This window comes from Schistocerca americana, chromosome 3 (assembly GCF_021461395.2).
Source record: "Schistocerca americana isolate TAMUIC-IGC-003095 chromosome 3, iqSchAmer2.1, whole genome shotgun sequence".
Taxonomy (NCBI): domain Eukaryota; kingdom Metazoa; phylum Arthropoda; class Insecta; order Orthoptera; family Acrididae; genus Schistocerca; species Schistocerca americana.
Genome location: NC_060121.1, coordinates 346,172,396 through 346,199,989, shown reverse-complemented (window position 1 = coordinate 346,199,989; position 27,594 = coordinate 346,172,396). Strand labels below are relative to the sequence as shown.

At 44.7% G+C, this 27,594-nt stretch overlaps 1 protein-coding gene and 1 pseudogene across 1 annotated transcript in view; both read right to left on the bottom strand.

Annotated features, from left to right (window-relative positions):
• The window catches only part of LOC124607403 (integrin alpha-PS2-like), a 431,869-nt gene that overhangs the window by 276,194 nt on the left and 128,081 nt on the right, over positions 1–27,594 (bottom strand). The window lies entirely within an intron of this gene.
• On the bottom strand, positions 7,775–7,892 carry LOC124607937 (annotated as a pseudogene).

Genomic DNA, 27,594 nt, shown 5'->3' with positions numbered 1-27,594 from the left:
GGCTTATGTGAATACTGTCTGCAAAATTTATTGCAAATACTGCTAGTAGTACAGAAGTAACACATTTAAAATCATACCTGACGTGACAGTTTTCCACGCATCTCATTGTACGTGACGTCGTATCTCCTGAACTATATGATATGCAGGTGTTTCTTACCCACAAAGGCAATGCTGCCTGACAGTAAGGGATGTATGTACAAAGTTTGGTTGAAATTGATCCAGTGATTTAGGAGGAGATATGCTACACACACACACACACACACACACACACACACACACACACACACACACACATATCCATTTTTATAACATGTATAGACTCATCTACAGACCTCGCCTACAAGGATACTGGACATGCCATGGGATTACGATTTAAGATCAACAAAAACAACGTAATTTATGTTTAGAAGGATTTACATACAGGTCTGCCCTGACAAGGATGGGACAGGTAGTCGACCGTGGCTTCAACCCCTAGCCGTACTTCCACGAGTCCGATTCGTGGAAACAAATGCGGACCAAACATAAGCATAACGTATCATACTCGTGGGAACAAAATTCGGACTAGACTCTTTTTTGTGTGTCGGATATGGCTTTACTCTATACGTACGTTATCCAAAATTAACAACAAGTGGTCAGAGAAAGGAAACATATGCTGATTACTGAAAAAATATAGCAGATTTAATGTTAAAAAAATGTCGAGCTGCTGGACTACGAGAAGCGTGGTTTCGTGTACATAGTAAATGCTTCAATGGAGGTAAAACAAGACATTTGTCTAGTTACATCATTAGAACGAAATACAAAAGTTGTTCATAAAACGTTTTTTCACCCATACAAATATACGTTGTGTCCCATTTCTATCTTTGCGGAAGAATATTTCTTCCAGATGCGGGGTCACAGTATGTGTGACAGCCATGCTGAGGACCGGGTCGAATCCTGGGTATTGGTTGAAGGAGTGGAGCAGTTCGTTGGTTGGTTGGTTGAGGATTAAGGGACTAAAGAGCGACCGAGCGAGGTGGCGCAGTGGTTAGCACACTGGACTCGTATCCGGGAGGACGCCGGTTCAAACCCGCGTCCGGCATTCTTGATTTAGGTTTTCCATGATTTCCCTAAATCGCTTCAGGAAAATGCCAGGATGCTTCCTTTGAAAGTACACGACCGATTTCCTTCGCTGTCCTTCCCTAATTCGAGCTTGTGCTCCGTCTTTAATGACCTCGTTGTCGACGGGGCGTTGAACACTTACCTCCTCCTCCACTAAAAAAGGCGGTCATTAGTCTCTTGGTCAAGTGATAGTTCATCGGGAATCAGTGACGTCACCCAGAAATTTTAGGCCGGCAGAAGTGGCCGTGCGGTTAAAGGCGCTGCAGTCTGGAACCGCAAGACCGCTACGGTCGCTGGTTCGAATCCTGCCTCGGGCATGGATGTTTGTGATGTCCTTAGGTTAGTTAGGTTTAACTAGTTCTAAGTTCTAGGGGACTAATGACATCAGCAGTTGAGTCCCACAGTGCTCAGAGCCATTTGAACGAGAAATTTTATCGAATTGTTAAAGAATGTAGGAATGGTAAAATCGAGGCACTGATAGCAATTTTAATGCCAGAGCTGCGAAATAATTTAAATTGGAAATTTGTGGTAAGTTCTATGGGACCAAACTGCTTAGGTCATCGGTCCCTAGGCTTACACACTACTTAATCCAACTTGCCCAAGGGATAACTCTGACATCCGACGGGGGAGCGGCGCTAACCGTGGCAAGGCGCCTTAGACTGAAATAATTTAAAGAGAAGTAAGTGATGTGTCCAGGAAATAAGTTCCGATCAGTCGCGAAATGGAAACCACCGTGCAAATCCCATGAAGCTTTGCACAGATGTGTTACGCGGTGTCTCTAGAAAGCCCATCGATCACATCACGTTGCAGTTTCTGAGCACACAGTGAGCACGTACAGATGCCTAGTAAATACACTCCTGGAAATGGAAAAAAGAACACATTGACACCGGTGTGTCAGACCCACCATACTTGCTCCGGACACTGCGAGAGGGCTGTACAAGCAATGATCACACGCACGGCACAGCGGACACACCAGGAACCGCGGTGTTGGCCGTCGAATGGCGCTAGCTGCGCAGCATTTGTGGACCGCCGCCGTCAGTGTCAGCCAGTTTGCCGTGGCATACGGAGCTCCATCGCAGTCTTTAACACTGGTAGCATGCCGCGACAGCGTGGACGTGAACCGTATGTGCAGTTGACGGACTTTGAGCGAGGGCGTATAGTGGGCATGCGGGAGGCCGGGTGGACGTACCGCCGAATTGCTCAACACGTGGGGCGTGAGGTCTCCACAGTACATCGATGTTGTCGCCAGTGGTCGGCGGAAGGTGCACGTGCCCGTCGACCTGGGACCGGACCGCAGCGACGCACGGATGCACGCCAAGACCGTAGGATCCTACGCAGTGCCGTAGGGGACCGCACCGCCACTTCCCAGCAGATTAGGGACACTGTTGCTCCTGGGGTATCGGCGAGGACCATTCGCAACCGTCTCCATGAAGCTGGCCTACGGTCCCGCACACCGTTAGGCCGTCTTCCGCTCACGCCCCAACATCGTGCAGCCCGCCTCCAGTGGTGTCGCGACAGGCGTGAATGGAGGGACGAATGGAGACGTGTCGTCTTCAGCGATGAGAGTCGCTTCTGCCTTGGTGCCAATGATGGTCGTATGCGTGTTTGGCGCCGTGCAGGTGAGCGCCACAATCAGGAGTGCATACGACCGAGGCACACAGGGCCAACACCCGGCATCATGGTGTGGGGAGCGATCTCCTACACTGGCCGTACACCACTGGTGATCGTCGAGGGGACACTGAATAGTGCACGGTACATCCAAACCGTCATCGAACCCATCGTTCTACCATTCCTAGACCGGCAAGGGAACTTGCTGTTCCAACAGGACAATGCACGTCCGCATGTATCCCGTGCCACCCAACGTGCTCTAGAAGGTGTAAGTCAACTACCCTGGCCAGCAAGATCTCCGGATCTGACCCCCATTGAGCATGTTTGGGACTGGATGAAGCGTCGTCTCCCGCGGTCTGCACGTCCAGCACGAACGCTGGTCCAACTGAGGCGCCAGGTGGAAATGGCATGGCAAGCCGTTCCACAGGACTACATCCAGCATCTCTACGATCGTCTCCATGGGAGAATAGCAGCCTGCATTGCTGCGAAAGGTGGATATACACTGTACTAGTGCCGACATTGTGCATGCTCTGTTGCCTGTGCCTATGTGCCTGTGGGTCTGTCAGTGTGATCATGTGATGTATCTGACCCCAGGAACGTGTCAATAAAGTTTCCCCTTCCTGGGACAATGAATTCACGGTGTTCTTATTTCAATTTCCAGGAGTGTAGAATCCCCGCCTGTCGAGAGATTTTGCCTGATTTCTCGCAATCCCACATAATGTAACTGCCATGTACTTCCTTCTTCATGACAAATCACGACCGCACAATCCAGGGGCAATGAAGACGCTCTTGCAGTGTTTTTGATGGGAAGCGTTTCATCACCAACCATACACATACAGCCCCGTATTAGCTCCATCTGATGTTCATCTCTGCTCACATGAACCGCCGTGAACACAAATTTTTGTCACAGACAACGAGATTAAGACGAGCGTGGAGAATTGGTGGAAAGCACAGGCGGCTGTCTCCTATGACGAGGGCGCAACGCAACAACAGACGTCTAATTAGGAGCGGCGAGTATGTAGAGGAGCGGCTGGTGGGGGTCACTAATTGTTGCAAATAACATATCTGACTTTCACTGTGCTTTCTATTTTGCGACTGATCGGAACTTACTTCCTGGACAAGCCTCGTAAAAGTATATGGTTCGGGTTAATCTCAGTCTGGCAATCCGCTTTTTCCAATATTTGTTTTAGATGGCCATTCAACTTAAGATGGCTTCGGGTGCTTGCTCCTAGATACGAGGTATGTCCACAAAGTAAGTTACGTTTGGTTGTATAAAACAAACGTGTACAGATACAGAAGAAAATAAATATTGTACAAAAATCTACAACTGTTAAACTACTTTTCTACATAGCTTCCGAAATTTTGTAGGCACTTGTCATAGCGTGGCACAAGTTTTTGTATGCTTTCTTCATAGAAGGTTGCCGCCTGTGTATCTAACCAAGTGGTAACATGTTCTTTTAGCTCGTCATCATCGTTGAAGTGTTGACCACCAAGGACAGATTTTAGGTGAAGAAGAGATGAAAATAGAAAATATTCTGGGAGTTCAGGCTAGGGACAGGGAGAGATAAGAAGGAGGGGTGAGGACTTACGGCAGGAATCATGGGAAACGGATGAATCTGGCATAAGAACCTTCAGACTCTTCCCAAATGTTAAAGAAAGGTTGGGCATGAGGTACTTCGAATCAATCCGGGGTCTAATTCATTTTCTCACTGGTCATGGGCCCTACCCGACATATCTATGCCGGTTTGGGAAAAGGGCTACACCTGAGTGTGACTGTGGCGCATCGGAGGGTACTCCCGACCAGGTGGTTTACGAGTGCTCCCTTGTCGATGATGTAGCAGTTACATTAAGACAACAATTACCAATCAATAACACATACGACCTTCTAAGACACGAAGAGACACGAAGAGACTTGTGAAACTTTGAATAACCTGGTAAAAGTTCTGACCGCATACCTGAGGGACTTTCACGATTAGAACCAACTACTGAACGTGTCCTAGTACCCTAATCCTGTACCGCCTGTGCGTGGACAGGTCGATTTGTTAGTTGGAATCCGCCACGTGCAGGGCTAGGTGGACTGGGGTACACCAACTTCACGATTATGACAGCACTGGACTTGACGTAAGTTAGTTAGTAGTTAGTAGGATTAGAAGTAGATACCAAAATAGGACCTTGCAGCGACTAGTAGTTTTGGCCTGCCCAGTGTCAGTGGCACGCTCATCGGGATTAGCTCGATGAGCAAGGCCTTGAAGTACTGACACACCTGTAACTCTGCAGGCAGTTAGGATTACTAACAAGTAGGTAGTAGTGTCTAGTTTAACAAAAACGTAATTTTGCCCATTACGCTGCACTGTTCGCACAGTCTGTAGTTTACAAATTAACTGTAATAACTGCAAATAACATACAACATTGTATTAACATTAGGACTCACTAATCATTAAGGTGGTGGGTTATTGGATTATTTTGTATAATTATTATTATGTATTGCAATAAAGATTTTTTTAACAAAAAAAGAAGAAATGAAAGGTACTAGGAGCGAGGTCCAGGCTGTACGGAGGATGAAACCAACGCGCCCCAGTGAAATTCCCGTAAGAGGTGTTTGGTCACGTCCGCCGTGTGATGCCGGGCATTATCCTTCATTGAACAGTTTGATCCATCTTCTAACCACTGAATCACTCATAAAATTTTGTCCGTAAACCTAGCAGATTTGCCGATGAATTTCCTTTGGTTTAACTTCCTTTGAGTTTAGAAAACGAATCACAGATCTGATTCCACACGCGGCGGCATCTTCAATTACGGCTGGCGTTATAAAGAATCACTACAAAGCACACGTCGGCAGCAGCGATCTGAAAATGGCGTACATGTCTTCTCCTTGAGTCAGAGTAACTGCCGCGCATGCTCGGAATTGCGATCTTAGCGCTGCCGCGGATACAAATAGAAACGGAACTTACTTTGTGGACGACCCTCGTATGGTAGCTACTGTTTCCAGCAATCTGTCACCAGTAGCATAATTGTACAGTAGTGGATTTCGTCTACATTAGCGCAATACGTTACATTTATTTACATTTAGCGTTAAAAGCCAGTAACTGCATCATTCACCGAACCTCAGCAGGTCTTCCTGCAGTTTGATACTGTTTTCGGACGCTGCTACTTTCTTATAGACAGTCGCATCATCTGCAGACAGCCTCGTGGATCTTACGACGTTACCTACTACATCATTTATCTATATTTATTGTAAACAGTAACGGCCTTATCACACTTCCCTATGGTACTCCTGCAATTTACCTTTACGTTTGCCAATATTGTTCCGTTAAGACAAACTGACAAATAATCACAATGTAAACAATCTGTCAGTGACGCCTGCGTTACGATAAGGCTAGGTAGGACAGACGCCTACCACAGCTGTCGCGTTTGGTACGATGCTTTCGGACGAGTTGGTGGTGCTATATGGCTAGAGGCAGCAGCCGGCGCAGCTGCACACCGGATCGGTGACCGAGCAGCGCAAGATCTCAGCTTACGGCGCTGCTGCGTGCCTATGTATAGCCCCGCGGTCCAAGGCGTCTCCAGGAAGCCACCGGACAGGCTATCAATAGCAGTCTCCAAACACTGGCCCACACGGCTGGACCGCGCGCAACCTTCAACCTCATGTCGCGACGCGCCACCAGCTCCCTGCAACTGATTGTCTATCCCGTTCCTGAACCACAGACATCACCTACACCCGGTACAATAGCGAAAGGAACTAGACATTCGTTGGCATCCCTGTCACTAGGCGAATAACATCGGGTTTAGGCGCAGCTCTTTTGGAAGAAACAAGGAGGAAAATTAATGTCCAGCGTTCCAGCAACGAAGATGCCATTAGAGGTTGAGTTTGGGATGTTCATCAATTCAGACACGATTTTAGGCATATATTTGCTAAACGTCGCAAGTGCATGAAGATCTGCACAAAAGTTGAAAATATCTTTATAGTCAACTGTGTAGTTCAGTGCGGTATCATACAAGCCATCATGCCTAATGAGCTGCCAACCTAAAATTACTTCGAAAAATTATGTAGCAAATGATGACAGCAGATATCTCGTCCATAAGAGAACACAGCAACAATTCCTATTCTATTTGAACCAGTTCCGCGTAGAAACAGCAGTCTATTTCATCATAACGAGTTTGCTGTCCATGGGATACAAATTTTAAAGGTTCCTCTCAGCAATTTTTTTTATATGAAATCACTATTTACAACTTATTGAGCTAATTTTTCAAGGAGGATGCAACATAAGCAACATTTAAAAATGAAGGCAAATACGTTTTCCTTAAAATACGAGATTGTAATATTTTGGTGATGCATTTCATTTTTTTCACGTCGTGTATAAAGTTATTTTGTGGAATAAAAAACCTGTGATGCATGTTGATGACGTAATTAAAACCTTAATATGGCTATATTACTTAATTCAGTATTAATTAAAATGTAACATTTGACTTGCGTTGGGTTGGCCGTACCGAGGTAGGTAGAGGCCACTTTTCCTTAAAGTAATGTGTTCCCAACAAAGCTCACACAGTAGTTTTAAAAGTAGCATTTCCTGATGCATGTAACTTAGGAAGTGCAATACTGATGATTTAGAGGGACTAAATTGACGTACATATCGAATTTTGTTTTTTCAGTAAAGTATACAAACAACAGCAGCAAACTGTGTATGATTATTTTTGGGGAATGGAAACTGACTGCATGTTTCTTTCCTACAGAACTTATATCAGCTTACTATGCCAGAGTGCACACGGCAGCTTGTGTTCCAGTAGCTGAAGTAATCCTATTCAAGACAGGACGACCAACTTTCAGTGAAACAATTCGTCTTATTCAAAACTAAACTAAACTCCTCCAGAACAGGCCATGAAGGCCCAAAGGTACCGACTGGCCGCCGTGTCATCCTCAGACCATAGGCGTCACTGGATGCGGATATGGAGGGGCATGTGATCAGCACACCTCTCTCCCGGCCGTATGTCAGTTTTGCGAGACCGGAGCCGCTACTTCTCAATCGAGTAGCTCCTCAGTTTGCCTCACAAGGGCTGAGTGCACCCCGCTTGCCAACAGCGCTCGACAGACCGGATGGTCACCCATCCAAGTGCTAGCCCAGCCCGACAGTGCTTAACTTCGGTGATATGATGGGAACCGGTGTTACCACTGCGGCAAGGCCGTTGGCACAACTCTTCTTGGCCAACATCAAATAAACTCAATTAATACACAAATGGAAAATTGACATTTCATTATGATGACCAACCAGTAAGCCCTACTTCCGCTGTTTTCAAAGGCCTGACTCATATTTTTCACGATCAACTGACGGATTACTTCTGTGCCGGGTGGATATAATTAAAGTGCAGTTACAGAGGTCCAGTATGGGCTGAATTTATCGTAAAGGTTATGAAACTTCGTAGATATGCTAATGCAATAATGTGGAACCAATTTACGGTGGAAAAAAAAAATTAGTTCCAATTTTGGCCACCAGTTGCAAATCAGGCGCTGCACAGCATCTCGTCGACGTCTCTGGTGCTCATACTGAACAAACTGCATAAGCGACAGTTAATAATAAAATCAACATTGTGCCTTTTCTGCCCACATCCCAGTCCTAATCCATTACAAATATCTTTATATATCTTTTCGGTTTCACAGCGTCAGAATTGCATCTGGTGGTCAAAATTTGAACTAATTGTTTTCCAGCCTAAATCGGTTCCACATTAATGGTTTAGCATATCTACCAAGTTTCGCTGCCATATGGTAACAGCCCACACTGGACCTCTGTGAGAGTCTGCAGTTTGATTATAACCCGACTGTGAGGCCATAATATTGATATCTCTAAGTTTTAATAGGCATGATTTATTTCTTGTGTGATTCCGAGTGTTCGGCCGAGCTGTTAGTTCCATTTCTCTGCACAATATTTCGATGAGCGACTAGCTGCCGTCTTCCACCAACAATGCTTCACACTCGTGGAATCCAATCAGCGATTACGCAAAACAACGCAGCTCGCAGCAACTGAAGACGATGACTGGACAGGTCGTCGAAACATTATGGATTAAAATGGAATCAACAACTCGGTTGAACACCAGAAAAGTCGTCAGTAATACTGACGTTACTAGATTTCAATACAGCATCTGACCCCGTCAACTCTGCCATTCTGCACGCTAAAATGGGATGACTAAAATTTTCAGATAGCACACTGATGCGATTCGAATGCTACTAGAGAAACAGGCAGCAGTGTTGTGCAAGCAAGTTCTCTCAGCAGTGCCACAGGGGTCAGTCCTGGACCCACTGCTGTTCTCGTTTTAAGCCAGTGACACGTTGTCGGTACTTTCCTCTTGTAAATACCGTTTATATCACGCTGAAGCACCAAACCTAGAGATACCAGTACTCCATCGTTTACATGAATGACGATCTCAGAGTTCAGACGTGCCCAGTAGATGAGCCCAGAACTAACTGCGAAGAAGTACCGAGAATGAGCCACGACTGGAGCCAGACGCCCTTGATTACGCCTGCGTGTGGGCCGCCCACATGCAACAGATAGTGAGGACTGCACTCTGCAGCGGCCGACCTTCGCCCACAGCTGCCAGGTTTGCTTGTCCCTAACTGTCCCCCGAGACTTCCTACAGACGCGCCTTACGTCACCGCTATCTAAGTACGGGGCACAAGCGACCAATTAGCGCTCCCTGCACATCTCATTCGTACTGATGTCTGACCAGTGGGTCAGAACACGTCACTGACTACTTGCGCGTCACACCTACACTGCGCTACAAAATAAAAGTATCACTTTATTGAGCTTATCCATTACGGATATTTTAGAACCAGTGACTGTTAACTGAATGTAAGTACATAAGACTGCGAACAGTCACTTTTTTGAATAGTTACCGTATTTATCGTTCTATGAACCAGTTTTCGGATCTTTTCAGGTTCATCTTCAGATGGTTTTCTGTAAGTTACAGCGCTATTTCTAGCATAATGCTGGGTGCTGGCTCTGTGACAAGAAGATGGAACACACCTCAATGTATCGCCATTAATATTGTTTATCTATCGATATGGATGCAAATTTACTTTTTTACTTACTGTGACAGTATGGGCGGCTTTTTCATTTGTGCCCATCTGTTTGCTTCCATTTTGATGGCTAGTTGGTACACCACTTCACACACTTTTACACAATTTGTATTCATTCACACTGTGATAGTGAAACTTTGCCAGCATCCTCCATGTGCTATACAACTGTTGCTTGTAACAAAGATCTTGACAAAAAGATATGGCATAGGCCTACTTTGCTCAGAGATGTAATTTGTTCTTGTTTACACGTTTTGAAGTCTATATAAGAACAAATATTTTAATCAGACTGGAGATAACATTAGAGCACAAAATAAAATAAGTAAATGACTGAATCAGTACAAGAACAAACTTCAAGCCGGCCGGTGTGGCCGAGAGCTTCTGGGCGCTTCAGTCCAGAACCGCGCGACCGCTACGGTCGCAGGTTCGAATCCTGCCTCGGGCATGGATGTGTGTGATGTCCTTAGGTTAGTTAGGTTTAAGTAGTTCTAAGTTCTAGGGGACTGATGATCTCAGCTGTTAAGTCCCATAGTGCTCAGAGCCATTTGAACGAACTTAAGTGTTGTGATGTCTTATTTCTATTCGTATATTAACGTATAATACAGTCAATTTAGGAGCAAATATTTGACAGTATAAGGCATCAGATCCTTGAATTTTGTTCTTGTAGTAATTTATTCCTTTATTTATTTATTTCATTTTTGATTAAAATATTTGCCCTTATATCAGCTTAAATACAAGTAAACAAGAACATCTCTGAGCAGAGTAGGCTTATGCCATATCTTTTTCTCGAGATCTTTGTTACAAACAACAGTTGTACGGCACATTCTGGATGCTGGCAAAGTTTCGCTGTCACAGTGTAAATGAATACAGATTTGCGCCGTGCGCCCGCGTTTAATTTCGCGTAATTCCTACGGATTTGGAAGCCCTCTGGCCGCAAAAGCGCATGGGGCGTTACTTTCGCCGGTAGAGGGCAGGTCGGAGGAGAAGGTATTTAAGGGCTGCGGCGACCTGGAGAAAAGGAGAGTATTGACCATCTTTGATACTGCTCACATTTCCATTATGTTTCAACCTTTCTCTAGGGACATCTTAAGCCAGCAACCCCATCGCACGTGATATCTCTCTTTTTGGAGAACAGCAAAAGTTCATTATGCTTTTTCAGTGCTTCTGTTTCACGCCCTCCTGCGACGTGCGGCTTTTCGCGGATGGTGCTGTAGTATAAAGAGAAGTTGCAGTATTAGAAAATTGCAGCGAAATGCAGGAAGATCTGCAGCGGATAGGCACTTGGTGTAGGGAGTGGCAACTGACCCTTAACGTAGACAAATGTATTTCGAATACATAGAAAGAAGGATCCTTTATTGTATGATTATATGATAGCGGAACAAACACTGGTAGCAGTTAGTTCTGGAAAATATCTGGGAGTATGCGTGCGGAACGATTTGAAAGTGGAATGATCATATAAAATTAACTGATGGTAAGGCGGGTGCCAGGATGACATTCATTGGGAGAGTCCTTAGAAAATGTAGTCCATCAACAAAGGAGGAGGCTTACGGAACACTCGTTCGACCTATACTTGAGTATTGCTCATCAATGTGGGATCCGTACCAGATCGGGTTGACAGAGGAGTCAGAGAAGATCCGAAGAAGAGCGGCGCGTCACAGGGTTATTTGGTAAGCGTGATAGCGTTACAGAGATGTTTAGCAAACTCAAGTGGCAGACTCTGCAAGAGAGGCGCTCTGCATCGTGGTGTAGCTTGCTGTCCAGGTTTCTAGAGGGTGCGTTTCTGGATGAGATATCGAATATATTGCTTCCCCCTACTTATACCTCCCGAGGAGATCACGAATGTAAAATTAGAGAGATTCGAGCGCGTACGGAGGCTTTCCGGCAGTCGTTCTTCCCGCGAACCGTACGCGACTGGAACAGGAAAGGGAGGTAATGAAAGAAGCACGTGAAGTGCCCTCCGCCACACACCGTTGGGTGGCTTGCGGAGCATAAATGTAGATGTAGATGACCACGGAGGGATGCGACAGCGACACATGCTTGAATAAACCGGCAAAGGATTCCTCTAAGACTTCCCAGTTCGGTAACACCTTCACCTTCAGTATTCTATCATCAGTGTGTAACAGCCACTGTCTTTTAGTTACATATTATTTATATGTTCTCTCAATTCTGGGGAAAAATGTCTTCCTGCTGCTCATCGCACTGCAAACTGTCGTTTTCGACCACGAAATGTGTGAGAATCAAGCCACCTGAGCCCTTTTCATGTCGATTCTGAGCAGCGGTGTGTCTGACATGTTTTCCTCGGCAGCTCAAAAGAAAACCACGTGATTTCAAAGCTTGGCATTGCAGTTCTGCCCTCAGTCACAGAGGCGTCAAAACAAGGATCCAATGTGGGTGAGAGGGGCTGTGACGGTTTTCCTATCGCGTGACACGTCCCCGGTGGCGTTGGCCAGAATTTTAATGAAATTTGTGCCAACGTGACATCATTAACCAACTTTATGCGCCGCACAAGTTTCTGATTTCCGGCCTTTTTTTCGCATGTGTCAACACCTTGGTGTTTGAAGCGTCGTCGAGCCAGAGGCTGACGTCACAGGGCGCCACGCTTTAACACCTTCGCAGAGGAGGGTTGTAGGCACTTTTGGGCCAAATTTGAATTTAAAACGGAGACAGTTACGGAATTTCGAAAAATGAATTGCGCTGTGCGTATCAGTAATGGACTGTGTAAGATGGCAAGAACTATGCCCCTTACATGAAGTCATTAAAGATCACCTAACTCACGTTGAGCGAACAGTAGGGCTGAACAAATTGACTGACAAGGCACAATGCATCTTGTAGAGGGTATAGTATGGGTGTATTGAAATAATTAATGTCGGGTGATGGTTTTAAAGTAATTCACACGACATGAAAACATTGTGGAAACGCGTCGATTTACTGGAGGCTAGTTTATCCCAGGGAAGTACTCAGAATTGACCGTGGCCACCATGGGAGTGGCGGAGGGAAGCGACAATAGGCAGCTTAGGGCGGCTCAAACTCTTGAGAAAGTGGTAACGGGGCGCGGCCTCCAGCTGCCTTAAGATCAGTGACAGTGAGGGAGGGTGGTGACCCCACGCTGGTGTACTGGGAAGCAGATGGAGAACTTGTACACCTGTTGATAAATGTCTGTCGTCCCGTTTTCAGTGAAACATGCGAGAAAGCCGCACAGAGCTACGGTGGAACGGTCAACAGAGGTCAAAATATGCGTGTTCGTGACTATAGCAACTTCACGCTGAATTCACGGTCCGCAGAGTCTGAAGTAAATCAGGTGAAGAGTGACAGAATGAAATACGCCGGCCTCTGATGGGAACATAGGACCAAGGAATTTGAAGTACTCTCCTGGGAGTCAGAATTCCAGAAAACTTCGTGTTTGTGTGGACGCTAACCTTGATTGGTGGCCTGGGAGGAGCTAAATAGCAGAAGTTGAGAGGAAGGGAAATTTTGTGGGAATTTGTTTACTTCCCAGAGCAGGCATTGGTCGGCACTGGGAAGTGACGCATAATTAACGCGACTTGCGCTGCAATTGGCGTAAGTGATTTTGCTGGAGGGGAAACCGAGGCGAAGAGCGGACTGTGAGAAGTCTCCATAGGGGTCTTCTGTTCCCAGCTTGCCTAGAGTGTGGACGTGGCGTTCTTTATTCAGCTTACCTGAGAAAGAGTGAGCATCTCTGCAGTTTAGGACTTAGCAAATGGAACGATTGAGCTTGGAGATAGGAAGTTTTGGTTCAGCTATGTACTGAGCAAGATAGCTAGGAGTGAATAGATGAGCACAGCCTTGCAGTACGACGAGGTCGGGTGACGTCTGCACAACTACACCGCTCTGCCACGCTCAATTCGGTGATATTGCGCCCACTCCGGCCACTGATTAATTTGTTGGATCACATCAGCACACTTTCCATGAGGGTTTCATGGGCTGTGTATTGTAGAATTCTTCTCGCACTTCGCATTACGCCTGGGTCAGTCGATAGGAATTACTTTTGATTTATCGTGCTTTACTCCATGCAAACGTAATTTATTACCACTGCCTGTATGGAGAGTCATGTAATGTGATGATTGAAGGTCGTGAGTTAAAATAAATCTGTGCTAATCGACTGCATCTGTTTTCAATCAAGTAGTTGAAACCCCAAGTCACTTTCTTAATTAATTTTATGTTCAACATCTGCATCTGGTGTTCAATAGCTGAATACAACATCAATGTGCACCCCTTTTTAATTAAAAGAGATCAGTTCTGAATCAATTAATGTCAACACTGCCACCGCAGTTCAATCAGGAGTCACAGGGCCTTATTACTTTCTTTGCATTATCCGACACTGCAGTAGTTTTGCACTCTCTGTGAACACACACCAAAACCAGATAAGTGACGGGTGGTGTGTTACAACTGATCCGGAACTCAGAACAAACTATGAGCTGCAGGTTGCCCTTCCAGGGGCAACAAAATTTTATTCTCAATATTTCATGTGATTATTGAATATCTTGGTTATTTCAAGAGTTTGGCACAATAAGACAAGTATTAAAGTTAGAAAGTTTGGGTGCCGTCAGTTGAGCTGCATCAAGGGAAATACACCGACTTTATTCATTCACTATCTGAGACTGAGGGTACTTAGTCACTTCCAACAAACTTTACACATAATTCTGAATTATGAAACTTTTACTCGCAGACATCGCCACAAAATGATTAAATGAAAGAAGTTTATCGCTTACTACATTTTCTACACTACACTACACTTCAGCATCAGACATGATGTTTTAATTTATCACATCTTTAAACGGATTCTGTTTCCACACACTTTTCTGACAGTATCTACATATATCACTGAATGTACGTGCAGAATTACACCATTGTACGAGACACAGTTCAGGAGATATGACTTCATAAACAATGAGAAGCATGAAAAAAACTTGCTTGAAATGGAGAGCAAATTACCCGGACCTTATTCGTCCAGCGTTTCAGGACGACTCACTTAACGTCTTTCGACAAACTTTAACCATAATTTCAAACATTTCTTAATCTTTTTCTCGCTTACACGCTTAACGTCAGATATTTAGTACATTAAATCATTCGTAAAGTAATCAGATATTTCAAGCTGTTTTTTTATACACTGACTTTTGATTTTCTAAATAATCAGGGCTATACTAGTTGTTAATAAATGTCACCCTTGCTTTAAGACCCGACCCGACAGCCGTGCGTGTTAAAGCGCCGTTTCCGAGACGGTGAGATACGCTGACCCAGATAGAAGCCGCACAGCATATTAGCGACGAAAGTCGGTGTGCAGGCCAGCCTCAATATGGTTTTTAGATGGTTTCCATCACCTTACGGGGTGAATGCAGGGCTGTTAACAAAGACCTGTGTCCGTTAAACGAATCGCAAAATTTAGAAAACTTTTGCATGAATCCACTACACACATACAGATGGGGTACACATATTCCGTCCCGGGGGTAACGAGGTGGCGACAGGAAGGGCATCCGCCAGCCTTTACATTAACCACTCAGATCCTTTAATAACCGTGCAGATGCTGCGCTGATGCGGGACAAAGGCGCAAGAAAAAAAGACATCCTTATCTTAACAAGACGGCAGAAGACCATAGACACCTAGTTTCTTTCGTGAACATTATATCGAAAGATCGGACGAATTCTGAAGAGATACCAAATTAAGGCTGCTTTCCGCACACCTCACAGATAACACTGCTGACCACTAGAACTGTTAACTCCATAGAGACGACATGCATCAAACATCAAATTGACATGTAGTTTAATACTCGTTTGGATATATAAATAAGTAGTGTGTCCAGTAATGCTTCGCCATTGCTAAATATGTTTGGGAACTGGATATACATTCTAAACTCCTCTCCCTTTCTCTCTTCTCATTTCCTCTCCCTCTCCTCAACCTCCTCACTCGCTCTCTCTCTCAATTTTCATCTCCACCTCTCTGTGTACTCCTACCCCTGTGTCCGACCTTCAGCCTTGTTTACTGACACTGCAAACGATGCCTTGATTGGGAATTGAAATCGCCTAAAATGAAGGGGTAAATTGATTTAGGTCATTGTTGTAAAACATATGACAGAAATCTGTCCAGCTGCTGGATCTGGGGGGACAGTAGCTTCAATGACAGAATTTCACATAGTTTTAAGGTATGAATGAGAAGGATTACCAGGTTTCAGGCGAATCAGGTTTTGTACCAGTGCTCTAATCGTGAGCAGATAACCCATGAATAAAACTTTCCTCTTTTCTGTGAAACTGACATGGAGAAAAAAAACCAGAAAACTGTCTAGTAAACAATTTTTGTTTGAAAATATATGTAAGGAGGAAGAAAATAAGCGGGAGAAACATTTTGTCTAATGGCTTGATTGCTCTCTTACTGCTGTTGTTACTACTGCCAGAAAGAAATATAAACCGCATATTTTCGCAGCACAGCACAGCATTTTATTCCTCGCAGTCGGTTTTGAATGAAAACCTGTACATTGTCGTTTAAAAAGTATATCAGTCCGAATGTTCATTAGAGTATCGGGTAAGATTCTGAAGTAAAGTGATCAAGAACTTTTCTAGCTTTTCAGAAACAACGTTTCCTCTTTATATATTTCATACATGTTTATACAGGGTGTAACTGGTATAAGTGTAGATATTTTTATAAGTGTTATCGTAATGTGTACACACAACTGTGTGTTGGTTATTTTTACTGTGCGTTGGACAGTCTTCCCACAAGCCGGTCACATGATGTTTTCCGCATGGCCGTAGCTGCACCACTAAGTTAACTACACCTGTCAGTATAGACTACCCATGTTGCGTCCACGCGTCCGCACATCGATACCTGACCGACTGCTCACAGGGGAAAATAAGCATTAATGACTTGCTCTTGCCACTCATATATGGAGGTACTACCCAACCTAAAAACATATTGCTTGTAATAGCTATATTTATTAGTCTGCAGATGACGTAAACGGCCTCTGTCACCAATAGAAATATCTTATATCTCCTGTTACACCCTATGTAGTATATACAGTGGTAGGATTGGGATTGTCGAGATTGAGGTTTATTGCCTAGCAGCGTTGCTGCTCCCGTTTGTCAGAGTCCCACGATTTTCATCAGAATGTGGTATCATAGCTAACACTTGGTTCAAGAATCATGAAAGAAGGTTGTATACATGGAAGAAACCTGGAGATACTAGAAGGTTTCAGATACATTATATAATGGTAAGACAGAGATTTAGGAACCAGGTTTTAAATTGTAAGACATTTCCAGGGGCAGATGTGGACTCTGACCACAATATATTGGTTATGAACTGTACATTAAAACTGAAGAAACTACCAAAAGGTGAAAATTTAAGGAGATGGGACCTGGATAAACTGAAAGAACCAGAGGTTGTACAGAGTTTCAGGGAGAGCATAAGGGAACAATTGACAGGAATGGGGGAAAGAAATACAGTAGAAGAAGAATGGGTCGCTTTGAGGGATGAAGTAGTGAAGGTAGCAGAGGATCAAGTAGGTAAAAAGAGGGCTAGTCGAAATCCTTGGGTAACAGAAGAAATATTGAATTTAATTGAGGAAAGGAGAAAATATAAAAATGCAGTAAGTGAAGCAAGCAAAAAGGAATACAAACGTCTCAAAAATGAGATCGACAAGAAGTGCAAAATGGCTAAGCAGGGATGGCTAGAGGACAAATCTAAGGATGTAGAGGTTTATCTCACTACGGGTAAGATATATACTGCCTACAGGAAAATTAAAGAGACCTTTGGAGAAAGGAGAACCACTTGCATGAATATTAAGAGCTTTGATGGAAACCCAGTTCTAAGCAAAGAAGGGAAAGCAGAAAGGTGGAAGGAGTATATATAGAGGGCCTATACAAGGGCGAGGTAATTGAGGACAATATTATGGAAATGGAAGAGAATGTAGATGAAGATGAAATGGGAGATATTATACTGCGTGAAGAGTTTGACAGAGCACTGAAAGACCTGAGTCGAAATAAGGCCCCGGGAGTAGACAACATTCCATTAGAACTACTGAGAGCCTTGGGAGAGCTAGTCCTGACTAAACTCTACCATCTGCTGAGCAAGATGTATGGAACAGGAGAAATACCCTCAGACTTCAAGAAGAATATAATAATTCCATTCCCAAAGAACGCAGGTGTTGACAGATATTAAACTGATAGTTTGGTAATTTTCATAAGTCACAGCTGCAAAATACTAACGCGAATTCTTTACAGACGAATGGAAAAACTGGTAGAAGCCAACCTCGGGGAAGATCAGTTTGGATTCCGTAGAAATGTTGCAAAACGTGAGGCAATACTGACCTTACGACTTATCTTAGAAGAAAGATTAAGGAAAGGCAAACCTACGTTTCTAGCATTTGTAGACTTACAGAAAGCTTTTGACAATGGTGACTGGAATACTCTCTTTCAAATTCTAAAGGTGGCAGGGGTAAAATACTAGGAGCGAAAGACTATTTGCAATTTGTACAGAAACCAGATGGCAGTTATAAAGAGTCGAGGGGCATGAAAGGGAAGCAGTGGTTGGGAAGGGAGTGAGACAGGGTTGTAGCCTCTCCCCGATGTTATTCAATCTGTATATTGAGCAAGCAGTAAACAAAAGAAAAATTCTGAGTAGGTATTAAAATCCATGGAGAAGAAATAAAAACTTTGAAGTTCGCCGATGACATCGTAATTCTGTCAGAGACAGCAAAGGACTTGGAAGAGCAGTTGAACGGAATGGACAGTGTCTTGAAAGGAGGATATAAGATAAACATCAACAAAAGCAAAACGAGGATAATGGAATGTAGTCGAATTAAGTAGGGTGAAGCTGAGGGAATTAGATTAAGAAATGAGACACTTAAAGTAGTAAAGGAGTTTTACTATTTGGGGAGCAAAATAACTGACGATGGTCGAAGTAGAGAGGATATAAAATGTAGACTGGCAATGGCAAGGAAAGCGTTTCTGAAGAAGAGAAATTTGTTAACATCGAGTATAGATTTAAGTGTCAGGAAGTCGTTTCTGAAAATATTTGTATGGAGTGTAGCCATGTATGGAAGTGAAACATGGACGATAAATGGTTTGGACAAGAAGAGAATAGAAGCTTTCGAAATGTGGTGCTGCAGAAGAATGCTGAAGATTATATGGGTAGATCACATAACTAATGAGGAGGTATTGAATAGGATTGGGGAGAACAGGAGTTTATGGCACAACTTGACCAGAAGAAGGGACCGGTTGGTAGGACATGTTCCGAGGCATCAAGGGATCGCAAATTTAGCATTGGAGGGCAGCGTGGAGGGTAAAAATCGTTGCGGGAGACCAAGAGATGAATACACTAAGCAGATTCAGAAGGATGTAGGTTGCAGTAAGTACTGGGAGATGAAGAAGCTTGCACAGGATAGAGTAGCATGGAGAGCTGCATCAAACCAGTCTCAGGACTGAAGACCACAACAATAACAACAACAACATGGTCTCAACGGGTTCAGGGCCGTACTGAACGACATCCAGGATTGCAAGGGTTCCACGCGACTGGCGCCCAAGAGGGGTAATACACTACTGGCCATTAAAATTGCTACATCACGACGATAACGTGCCATAGACGCGAAATTTAACCGACAGGAAGAATATGCTGTGATATGCAAATGATTAGCTTTTCAGAGCATTCACACAAGGTTGGCGCCGGTGGTGACACCTACAACGTGCTGACATGGGGAAAGTTTCCAACCGATTTCTCATACACAAGCAGCAGTTGACCGGCATTGCCTGGTGAAAAGTTGTTGTGATGCCTCGTGTAAGGAGGAGAAATGCTTATCGTCACGTTACCGACTTTGGTAAAGGTCGGATTGTAGCCTATCGCGATTGCGTTTTAGCTTATAGCGACATTGCTCTCGCATAGGTCGAGGTCCAATGACTGTTAGCAGAATATGGAATCGGTGGGTTCAGGAGGGTAATACGGAACGCCGTGCTGGATCCCAACAGCCTCGTATCACTAGCGGTCGAAATGACAGGCATTTTATCCGCATGGCTCTAACGGATCGTGCAGCCACGTCTCGCTTCCTGAGTCAACACATGGGGACTTTTGCTAGACAACAACCATCTGCACGAACTGTTCGACGACGTTTGCAGCAGCATGTATTATCAGCTCGGAGACCATGGCTGCGGTTACCCTTGACACTGCATCACAGACAGGAGCGCTTGCGATGGTGTACTCAACGACGAACCTGGGTGCACGAATGGCAAAACGTCATTTTTTCGGATGAATCCAGGTTCTGTTTACAGCATCATGATAGTCGCATCCGTGTTTGGCGATATCGCGGTGAACGCACAATGGAAAGCGTGTATTCGTCATCGCCATACTGGCGTATCACCCGGTGTGATGGTATGGGGTGCCATTGGTTACACGTGTCGCTCACCTCTTGTTCGCATTGACGGCACTTTGGACAGTGGACGTTACACTTCAGATGCGTTACGACCCGTGGCTCCACCCTTCAAATGTTCAAAGGTGTGTGAAATCATATGGGACTTAACTGCTAACGTCATCAGTCCCTAAGCTTACACACTACTTAACCTAAATTATCCTAAGGACGAATACACACACCCATGCCCGAGGGAGGACGCGAACCTCCGCCGGGACCAGCCGCACAGTCCATGAGCTCTACCCTTCATTCGCTCCCTGCGAAACCCTACGTTTCAGCAAGATAATGCACGACCGCATGTTGCAGGTCCTGTACGGGCCTTTCTGGATACAGAAAATGTTCGACTGTTTCCCTGGCCAGCACATTCTCCAGATCTACCGCGAATTGAAAACGTCTGGTCAATGGTGGCCGAGCAACTGGCTCATCACAATACGCCAGTCACTACTCTTGATGAACTGTGGTGTCGTGTTGAAGGTGCATGGGCAGCTGTACCTGTAAATACCATCCAAGCTCTGTTTGACTCAATGCCCAGGCTATCAAGGCCGTTATTACGGCCAGAGGTGGTTGTTCTGGGTACTGATTTCTCAGGATCTATGAACCCAAATTTCGTGAAAATGTAATCACATGTCAGTTCTAGTATAATATATTTGTCCAATGAATAGCCGTTTATCATCTGTATTTCTTCTTGGTGTAGCAATTTTAATGACCAGTAGTGTATATTGTTCGCTTTGACTTGCACCTTACTGAGAGGGTTTTTATGCGCGCGTGGTACCGTTCTACTGGTCGACATTGTAGTCAACATCTTGCTGCATCAATAACCTCCTCATCATTTTACTATTTTACTGCTTCGCGTGGAGTGCAACCTTCACTGGGCCAGGCGGAACTTGGAGGGTGCGAGATCTAGGCTGTAGGGTTGATGGGGAAGTACAGTCCAACGAAGTTTTTTGAGCTCCGCTCAGTTCCTCACACTTGTGTGAGGCCTTGCGTTGTCACGGAGAAGACGTTCGTTTTCATATTTGTGGTAACTAACAGGCTTCAGTTTCATGAGGGGAGTACAATACACTTCCCAGTTGTTCGTCGGACGTTGAGGGAGGACATCAAACAGAACATCCACTTCAGAGCTCTAGATGACCGTCGCCATGAGTTTACCGGCTCATGGTGCGGCATTGATCTTTTTCTTCGGAGGAGAGGTGGTGTGGCACCTCTCTAGGAATTGGCGTTTTGTTTCCGGTTCGAAGTGATGAAGCCATGTTTCATCGCCTGTAACGATGTTTGACTAAAACTTGTCACGAGTCACCACGTAATGCCCAAGCCATTCCGTTGCTCTTGATGGTCTTCTGTTAAGAGGCGAGGAACCCAGCTGTCACACACCTTTGAGAACTTCATATAGTGGACAAGTGTGTCAACACTACCAACAGAGACCTCCAGTTGTGCAGCGAGTGTATGTGATCCGTTGATCACCTCGAATGAGAGTGTCTACACTTTTCAACATTGCAGGAATCACTGCCGTGTGGGGCCGGATGGCATGCGGTATATCGGACAGGTTTGCGCTACCTTGTTGCAATGATGACAGACGCCACGCCCAACGACTCATCATGCTTTTGTTCACTCCCAGATCTCTGTAGACAACATGCAAGCGTGTGCGAATATTTGCGATTCTCTGGTTTTCCGCCAAAAGGAACTCAATGACAGCTCTCTGCTTGGAACACACCTCCGTTACAGACGTCGTTTTGAATTCTACATTTAGCGCTGCCACCTAGCGGAACTTCATGAAACTATAGGGACTGAAGCAGGAATACTCCACTATACTCCACAACTAATTCCACAATTCTTCAAGTGAAACTGGCCGAGAAAAGAATGTGTTGCATTACTTATTGAATGCTCCTAGCGTTTCCGGCGTGTTGAACCCAGTGGCTGCTCCTCGCCTTCTATGTCTGAATGACGTTATTTTCAACACTGTTGCTCGTGCTATCCTGACCTACCTCGATACAGAGGACGTTGTGCCCTGAAGGCACATTATACAGTTTCTCTCACACACTTAAAATATATGGCCGAGGGATAACTAGAGCTTGCAACGCCACCACTCGCCAGGCATAGTGCTAAGGGTTATGTTGGGAGATGTGCCTTAATTCGATCGTATGCCCAGCTGCGTTAGAGGTAGTGTTGACGCCAGAGAGGCAGCTCATTGTAACAAATTTCACACTCCGTTCATTATTATATTTCTATTCAAAATAAGAAATTAATGACTTTCAAGCTGGTAATATTAAAGTAGTTCTTATTGAACTAGTGTCTGTAGTGTCTCTGTATGTCTGTGAAGGAAACTATCGGCGTCGACTACTCCCACAGCATACGTAATTTCGTAAAAGTAGACAAGTTAATTTCGTGGTGGAGAAGCAGCTCTCGACTCCGATGGTTGCCTGTAAAATTCTTGAAATGTAAGTGAAAGAAAACTTCTATAGAATCTTCTCGAACTGGAACATTGCCATTTGCATTTGGTCATTCGATGATAGTCTGCGAATGAAATGAGTTCTTTTTAGCAGAGAAAACTTTCTCTATTCTTTTGAGCGTGTTATTGAAGCAGGTTCTACAGCAAGCTTCGACCACCAAATGTTCGAAGTCCTATACAAGCTTGTAGTACATAATAGTTCATCACAGAATCCTTTGATCAAAATTAAATATGCGCAATTACCTTTGAAATGCTACAGACTGTATTATGAACGTTACTAAACTCCACATTAACATTATGTTGCTAGGTGGTAGCCTTTAAATCGGCCGCGGTCCGTTAGTATACGTCGGACCCACGTGTCGCCACTGTCAGTGATTGCAGACCGAGCAGGTCTAGTCTGGAGAGACTCCCTAGCACTCGCCCCTGTTGTACAGCCGACTTTGCTAGCGATGGTTCACTGACTACATACGCTCTCATTTGCCGAGACGACAGTTTAGCATAGCCTCCAGCTACGTCATTTGCTAAGGCCTAGTAAGGCGCCATATTCAGTTACTGTGTCTTCTGAACAGATAATATTTTGACTCATGTACCGTCAAGAGCGACGTTAATCATTAATGGATTAAAGTTAAGTATCAAACTAATGACGTTTGCTTTCTGAATGCTAATTCCTTGTCATGTTCCAGACCTCACGTCAGTACAGTTCTTCCCTCCTCACGCCAGCCTGCGTGAGCTAAAACGCGTGCATTTCGGCCTCCTCTAGTAACACGGTGTTGGCTCTCCTGCCAACACAACACATTACATATCGGTTGTGAATCTCTAAAAAACACAAATTATCCAGTATGATGGCTAACAATGACTGTTTCATTGCACACACTTCCTACACGTCCTCTCGTTATCCTGTCTCGTAACAAAGTCCAGTCACATTGCGATTTTCTTACTTTTCTTCACTCGCCATGGAGCAATGCGGTGTCAAGGAAAAAACATTTCGCTCGCGCAAGCGAAACGCGCCACCTCGCGATATATCTTCACTTTAAACTGATTACAATTGAAAGTTCGTTGAACGTATCACTCCCTTCCGGTGGCTAGTATGGGCCAAGGGATATTATACCATTCCAAAATCTACTACAGATTAAAAAAAATGGTTCAAATGGCTCTGAGCACTATGGGACTCAACATCTTAGGTCATAAGTCCCCTAGAACTTAGAACTACGTAAACCTAACTAACCTAAGGACATCACACACACCCATGCCCGAGGCAGGATTCGAACCTGCGACCGTAGCAGTCCCGCGGTTCCGGACTGCAGCGCCAGAACCGCTAGACCACTGCGGCCGGCTACTACAGATTCAACCACGTAATTCCTTGTCATACTGTATACAAGCAGTAAGTGAAATTCAGTTATATGGGACCCTTTCTGCTGTGGCCAACGGCGTTGCCGCAGTGGCAAGACTGGCTCGCGTCAGATCACTGAATTAAGCGCTGTCGGAATTGGTTAGTACTTGGATGGCTCACCGACCGGGGCTGGCGAGCGCGGTTGGCAAGTGGGTACACTCAGTCATTGTAAGGTCAATAGAGGAGCTATTTGACTGAGAAGTGGCGGCTACGGTCACGAAAACTAGCAGCGGCCGTGAGAGCGATGTGGTGAACGCATGCTCCTCCATATCCGCATCAAGTGACGTGATTGGCTAAGGATGACACGGCGGTCAGTTGGTACCGTTGGGCCTTCCGAGGCCTATTTGGACTCTTTTTTTGAGAGAGAGTTTTCTAGTGTTGCAATTTTAATTGCTAGCAGTGTAATTATATACAGCGTTTGGTCTCTTGGCATAACCAAAGTGGCTGCAACCAGAAGACTTACCTTTAACAGGAAAAGGGAACTCCTGGTATCTTGCCCTGAATATGCCACTTTCAGTATCTTACCACTGAGTCACCTCACTCGTTCTAAATATTACGAAGTGAAGCAGTAGGAGATGGCCGTCACAAGAGAGATCGCCTATACCAACACGTTTATGGCACTTGCCGACAGATGGGGGCCGTGTTTGTTGCGCTCCGCTGTCAGACATCTGTCGGCATCGGCGGCGATGCAGCGTCGTGTTTGGCTCCTGCCCGCAGATGCATTGCAGCCTCCGCTCCGAAATAGACGCCGGCGTGCGCTCAGCGCTGGCTTCGAACAACTGGCAGCTGTTGCAACTTGCCGCCAGCTCTTGCGGCACTGGGTCAGCAGCGAGTCAGGTGCAGCGGCTGTTGGGTACCTCTTCGCGGAGTCTTCAGGGGCAGTACGCTGGCGGAAGTACGAATACCTCAGCTCACTGATTTGATGAAAGAGAAATTTTATTTGTGTTCAATTCACATGTACTTATACGGGTCGTGAGATTAATTAAATGCGTCCCCATCGATGTATTCATTCCTTTTCATTGCGTTTCACTTATTCCATACATATCCCCAGCGACAAGGTACGCCAGTCTTCCACACACTGCGTCCCCTTTATGGCACAGCCTCAGATTGTAGTGTTCGAAAATTATAGATGGGAACATCAGTGCAATGGAGATAGTCCTGGAAGAGTCCTCAGGTAGCCTAATAGTTACAGCAATTGATCACGATAAGTAGGAAATCGGAATCTTGATCTAGCAGAGGCTTTCGGTTGCCATGAGCATTGGTTTTAAACACTATCGATTTGGAAGGTAGGTATCATCTTCAGACGCCTTAAAAGGACGCCTGGATCAGCGACTCGCACTTACTTTGTCTCGTACAAACCGCGAAAATACACTCTAATCTTCACATATTAATGTTACTTGGGAAACAATGTAACTATAAAACTGCTGGAGAGCCTTCAGACAAATTTTTTATTCCTGGGTGATGGAGAAGGAAAGACATTTCTTCAGATCTCGAGATCAGTAATGTCACTTCACCCACTGGAGGACTATTTCCATCTTCCAGTGAATATTGAGGGAAAAAAAAACAAGATTCACGTTAAATGCGGACATTTTATGTTAGACTTTGCCGCGACAATTATTGATATCAATTGAAACATCACATTTACTGTTACCAGTCACAACTTTTTTTACTTCCACACCGCGTTTCAAAGATATAAATCTCTGTCATTAGTTGGATTTACGTGAATTAGTATGACATGTACGTGTTGTTTTTATGAGTCTGGCGTAAACTGTAACACTTTCTGAAGTGGTCACAGGCTCCGGTACCTGTGGTATTACATCTCATACAACACTTGCCTTTTGTAAACACTGAAATCAATCGAGATTCTCTCACTGTGGTTCACATGTTTACTGACCCTGTGACGTACTGTGAGATATTCAGTTATATATCCTAAGGTCTTGCGGTACTGTGTCTCTTCGCAATTGATCTCGACACCTCTCTCCTGGCATTCCAAAAAACCTTTTCCTCCTCTTTGATTAATTATTTTTCCATGTACGCTTTCCGATTTACGTATTCTTATGATACTATCTGGTAGTACTTTGTTATAAAGGGCAGTCAAATGGAGAAGTGACTGGTGGAAAAGTAAGTGAACTGTTTATTATTTCAAAAGTAAGCGCCATAACTATTAATAAATTTATCCCACTGTGAGACAAGACCGTCAATGCTCTTATGGGAATATTTCTGCAATTGCATACGTAACCATTATTGCACCCAGGCATACAACTCTTCGTCTGAAGCAAATCGACGGTGACGAATGTCTTTCATCGGGGCTTCGAAAGTATGGAAACTGCATGGGGAGCGATCGGGACTGTATACAGCATGTGTAAGGGTTTCCCAGCGAAACTTCTGCTGTGTAGTCGGAATAACAAGCATGCCAAAAAATGGTTCAAATGTTTCTGAGCACTATGGGACTTAACTTCTGAGGTCATCAGTCCCCTAGAACTTAGACCTACTTAAACCTAACTAACCTAAGGGCATCACACGCATCCATGCCCGAGGCAGGATTCGAAGCTGCACCGTAGCAGCAGCGCGGTTCCGTACTGAAGCGCCTAGAACCGTTGGGCCACAACGGCCGGCCAAAGCACGCCAGATTCGGGAAAGTAAGCCTTTTTCTTTGACTGCAAGAGGCCGCTGCACATTGATTTTCTGTAACACAGCGGCACAATTAACGCACAGCACTGGACACTGAGCAGAAACTGAAGCATGCCATCAAGTTCAAACGCCTGGAAGTGTTGACGGACGCCATCATTCTGTCGCAGGATAACGCCCGCCCACATGCTGCGGCGGTTGTTTCGATCACACTGTAGGAGTTCCGCTGGGAAGCCCTTACACACCTTTCATACAGTCCCGATCTCTCCCCATGAGATTTACTTATTGTTGGAAACCTGAAGAGAAATTTGAGGCCGCCGATTTGCCTCGGACGAACAACTGCACGTCTGAGTGCAATCATGCTTCCGTAGGAAATCGCAAACATTTTTCCATTAACGCACTGACCGTTTTGTCTCACCGTGGCATAAGCATGTAAACACTTACGGGGGTCAATTTTGAAATAATTTTTCCATTTGTTTTCATTTGACTGTCACTTTATATTTCAATGAAATTTCGAATTTTTTATTATATACGAATATCTTCGTTTTTTCCATACCCACAAAAACTTATTCGCCCAGACATCTCAGAAATGTCATTTCACTAGCTACTATTCTTTATTCATCTTAATAAACGGATACCTCTATAACTTTGAGATTTATGTCCATCGCCTCTTTTACAAACTGAATAAACTGGGGCTGAGTTCAAGTCTTCTGGTTTATAACAATTCGGGCAGAATATGCTGAGGACGTGCTGGATTGGGTAGTCTTAGGCATACTGTTGTAGAAAATATTTACTGTAGCCTTCGTACAAGCTGCTAGTGCTATTGGGTGCTGATGTTATTACCGAAAAGCTGGGCCGATACATTACACGGTGCCTAGAGACTAGGCAACCCGCCACACACCGTTGGGTGGCTTGCGGAGTATAAATGTAGATGTAGATGTAGATGTAGATATAGAAAA